General features: G+C 39.4%; 1 pseudogene across 1 annotated transcript; it reads left to right on the top strand.

The window, feature by feature from the left end:
* The first annotated feature begins 3,804 nt into the window (after window positions 1–3,804).
* Window positions 3,805–4,712, top strand: LOC105530720 (annotated as a pseudogene). Its single transcript, XR_001004688.1, has one exon. The product of XR_001004688.1 is annotated as a 40S ribosomal protein S2 pseudogene (transcript).
* The last annotated feature ends 315 nt before the right edge of the window (window positions 4,713–5,027 follow it).

Below are 5,027 nucleotides of genomic sequence, written 5' to 3'. Positions count from 1 at the left end.
TTGCAAGTATACTTCTCTTTGAAGGTCTTTAAGAACTTACTTTGTGAATTTTGGTGTTTCTGTGTTGGGTACATATATATTTAGGACAGTTAGATCTTCTTGTCAAATTGAACCCTTTATCCTTGTTTAATGCCCTTCTTTGTCTTTTTTGATCTTTGTTGGTTTAAAGTCTATTTTTTCAAAAACTATTATTGTAACCCCTGCTTTTTAATTTTTCTTTTGGTTGGTATGTTTTTCTACATCCCTTTGTTTTAAACTTATGTGTATTGTTGCATGTGAGATGGTTCTCTTGAAGGCAGCATACCAATGGGTCTTGGTTCTTCATCCAGTTTGCCACTTTGTGTCTTTTCATTAGGTCATTATGATGTTACCTAGTTATTTTGCATAATTGTTCACATGGTGGCTTTATAGTGTCACTGATTTGTGTTCCTTAGTGTGTTTTTATAATGACTGACAATGGTCTTTCTTTTTCATATTTAGAACTTCCTTCAGGAGCTTTTGTAAGGCAGATGTGGTGGTGACAAATTTCCTCAGCACTTGCTTGTTGAAAAGGATCTTACTTTTCCTTCACTTTTGAAGCTTAGTTTGACCAGATATAAAATTCTGAGTTGGATTTTTTTTCTTTAAGAATATTGAATATTGGCCCCAATCTCTTCTGGTTTGTAGGATTTCAGTTGAAATGTCCACTGTTAGTCTGATGAGATTCCTTTTGTAGGTGACTTGACCTTTCTCTCTAGCTGCCTCTAAGATTCTTTTAACCTCTTCATCTATTGTGATATGAATGCTTATGGATTGCATTATGAAATTTTGTAGTGTGTTTTTCAGCTGTATATATTTGGTCATTTTCTTCTCTCTACTGGCTACTTTGTTGGTCAGCTCCTATAATGTTTTATAATGATTTTTAGCATCCTTGCATTGGGGTTCAACATGCTCCTATAGCTGAATGAACCTTGTTCCTAACTATATTCTGAATTCTATTTCTGTCATTTCAGCCATCTCAGCATAAGCCCAGTTCCAAACCCTTGCTGGAGAGGTGATGCTTTCATTTGGAAAAAAGATGGTACTCTGGCTTTTTAAGTTTTCAACATTTTTGTGCTGTTTATTTCTCATCTTTGTGGGCTTATCTACCTTCAATCATTGAGGCTGCTGACCTTTGGATGAGTTTTTAGTTCCCTTTATCCTATCTGATGACGTTGAGGGTTTGATTGTGGTATAAGATGGATTCAGCCAACTGGCTTAGTTTCTGTGAGATTTTAGGGGACCAACACTCAGCTCCCAACTCTCAACTGTGTGCTCTAACTCTGGGGCACTTGCATTGGGCCTTCATTCTTTGACTCCTCAAGGTTTGGAGTCCACTGTGCTGGGGGGACTGAAGTGTGACAGATGAAGCAGAATGCTAGCGGATGCAGGGATGCCTGCTTTCCTGTGGGTGTTCACCACAGTGGCAGAGGCCAGGCAGCTTGGGACGAGTCAGAATTCTCTGCTGAAGACCATGTGCTGTGTTGCACTGAAGGTTGTGTTGGCATGGGGCAGTGTGCTGGCTGGCACATATCTGAATGCCTTCTCTGTGCTCTCCAAGTGGTAGTGATTGCTCAGGGTGTGGGAGGATCCCCGTGTATTCTGCACAGTGTGTTAGTGCAAGGGCTGGGCACTAGCAGGGGATGGGCTTGCTGGCTCTGTGCCCACCAAGGCTCACTCTGCAATGGCAGTCAGTAGAGTTGAGACATACTGAACTTCTGCATACTGGTAGGGCAAGTAAAGCAAAGCCTGCCCATGCAAACACTTGTCAGCAAAGTGATGTGGAGATTTGTTGTGGGCTGGGGGAAGATGCAGTATGGAGAGGGAAACGTGGACTGGTGTGCAGCCATAGCAGCTGCCTCACTGGAACTCTCTTATAAAGATTACATTAATATTTCACTGAGTTATTTATCAGGAGGTCTCATTTTTAGTATAATATTTTGTGTGTTTTATTATTTCACTGACATTCATATATTTTACACACATTTTAAACTGACTATTAAAGATGCTAGGATATGTATTAAAAGGGGGAAAATTATACCATGTTAGGAACTTATATTTTTTATTCAAATTTTAATTTCCTATTAAAACTTCTGCACAATTGCCATGTTTGATCAGAGAGGAATGAGCAAGAACATTGTGATGGTGCAGAAGGACTCTCTGGGTATTTTTTCTGCTACAGCTTTAGCTAACTTTTTCAAAACACTCTCATAAGAACCAGATGTTATCATTCTTTGTCCCTCCAGAAAGTCAACAAGCAAAGTACCTTGAGCTTCCTAAAATGCTGTTATCATCTTTGCTCTTGACATGTCCCCTTTTTTGACTGGACTACTTCCACCTCTTGGTAGCCATTGCTTTGATTATGCATTGTCTTCAGGATTGCACTGGTAAAGCCATGTTTCATCTCCTGTTACAATTCTTTGAATACATTCTTCATAATCTCTATCTCAGTTGTTTAAAATTCCCATAGATATCTCTCCTGTTTTTTGTAACTTTTCTAGGTGACACAGTTTTGGCACTCATTGAGTGGAAACTTTGCTCATCTTTAACTTTTCATGAGGAATTATGTAAGCTAAATCAATTAGGAAGTCTATGGTGGTGGCTATTGTTTGTGCTGTTGTCAGTTCTTTTCAATTAGGTCACAGTCAAGATTAATTTTTTCCTCACAGGTTGATATGGATGGTCTGCCACTGTGGGCTTTATATTTAACATTACCATATCCCTTCTTAAAATGAGTTACCATTTTTAAACTGCTGATGTCTTTGGAATATTGTCCCTGGAAGCTTTTCATTGGCATCAGTGATTTCACCATTCTTCCACTCACTCTTCACTATAAATGTGATGTTTGTTCCTGTCAATTTTTGTAGGATTCACGTTGCTATGATAGGGGCTCTTTTCAAACCAATGTTTTATCCTGCTTGTTGCCTCAAACTAGATCTAGTTTAACATGTTAGAACAAGTTAGTATGAGTTTATATCGATGCAAATTTTTTTATATTTGGGCATAGTTTTTTCATAATACCCATTTATCATGAAATTTTTGAACAACCCATTATATTTCTCTGAGCTAATATTATTGTAGTGGAAAAAAAGAAAGTAAAGCATTTTCATATACATAAAAGTGCATTAGAGTGGGGAAAACACCTGACTCTTTTTTCTAAAGATGATATCGAAATATGCACCTGATTATACAAATAGAAAACAGAGAATAAACATTAATAAAATAGTAAACTATAGTTTTGCTTTCACATTTACAAGGGTAAAATAGAATGAAACAACCTAGTCAGTTGAGAAAAAGGGAAAATTCAATATGTAAGAAATATTTAATTAACATAGAAGCAACAAAGTCAAATTTATAAGATAATGTTACATGTGAACGAACTGAATTTTCTCATTATAAGAACGAGACTATGAGATTGAATTAAAAAATACAACAGAGTTTAAGTACACTTAAGGTAATACATAAAGTTTAAAGATAAAGCAATAGAGAAATTAACAGGAGACAAAGATAAAGATTATAGAAGTGTCAGCGGTAATATCAGACATGATATTAAAAGTCTGAAAATGAAATAAAATACCGATGAATAATAAAATGAGTGTATTATAAAGAAGATATGATATATAGAAGATAATATATGAAAAAGATAAACTTCTTTTCAATAGGCCACAAAATAGCTGAATCTGTTTGTAGTGGAATATTTCAATTACCCACCTTTAGGCTTAGAGAGAGACAGGAAGAAAATAGCCATAAAAATAAGATGAATAGCTTCTTCTCCGAGAAAACACCAAATGGCGTATGACGCCAGTGCAGCAGGGGGGCCCGGAGGCCCTGGTGGCCCTGGGATGGGGAACCGCGGTGGCTTCCGTGGAGGTTTCGGCGGGGCCAGGGTTGCGGCTGTGGACTGGGCCGGGACCGAGGCCGCGGAGCTCCCCGAGGCAAGGCTGAGGATAAGGAGTGGATGCCCGTCACCAAGCTGGGCGGCTTGGTCAAGGACATGAAGATCAAGTCCCTGGAGGAGATCTACCTCTTCTCTCTGCCCATTAAGGAATCTGAGATCATTGACTTTTTCTTGGGGGCCTCTCTCAAAGACGAGGTTTTGAAGATTATGCCAGTGCAGAAGCAGACCCGTGCTGGCCAGCTTACCAGGTTCAAGGCATTTGTTGCTATCGGGGACTACAATGGCCACCTAGGCTTGGGTGTTAAGTGCTCCCAGGAGGTGGCCACCACCATCCGTGGGGCCATCATCCTGGCCAAACTCTCCATTGTCCCGGTGCGCAGAGGCTACTGGGGGAACAAGATCGGCAAGCCCCACACCGTCCCTTGCGAGGTGACAGGCCACCGTGGCTCTGTGCTTGTGCACCTCATCCCTGCACCCAGGGGCGCTGGCATCGTCTCAGTGCCTGTGCCCAAGAAGCTGCTCATGATGGCTGGTATTGATGACTACTACACCTCAGCCCGGGGCTGCACTGCCACCCTGGGTAACTTTGCCAAGGCCACCTTTGATGCCATCTCTAAGACCTACAGGTACCTGACCCCTGATCTCTGGAAGGAGACTGTGTTTACCAAGTCTCCCTATCAGGAATTCACTGACCACTTTGTCAAGACCCACAGCAGAGTCTCCGTGCAGTGGACTCAGGCTCCAGCTGTGGCTACAACATAGGGTTTTTATACAAGAAAAATAAAGTGAATTAAGCCTGTTCCAAAAAAAAAAAAAAAAAGGTGAAAAATAAAACCAATAATGTTCAAAAATTAGCTATACATAGAAGTTTATATCTCTTGAAAAGTTAAGATACTTAATTTGTATATTATGAGGAATTTGTAAAAATTTGTCTAAAATTGGCCACAGAGGAAATATTAAGATATTTAAAACAAGGGAATTTCTAGGCCACATTCTCTAATTCTTACCAAATAAATAAATAAGCACAAGAAAAATAAAAGCTAAAGTATTCTGAGGTTACTTGGGAATTAGACAATAATTGGATCAGATTTTTTTTAAGTAGGAAAATTAC

This window comes from Mandrillus leucophaeus, unplaced genomic scaffold (genome assembly GCF_000951045.1).
Source record: "Mandrillus leucophaeus isolate KB7577 unplaced genomic scaffold, Mleu.le_1.0 Scaffold841, whole genome shotgun sequence".
Lineage (NCBI taxonomy): Eukaryota > Metazoa > Chordata > Mammalia > Primates > Cercopithecidae > Mandrillus > Mandrillus leucophaeus.
Note: the sequence above shows the minus strand (reverse complement) of the source record. Positions and strands in the feature narration are given on the sequence as shown.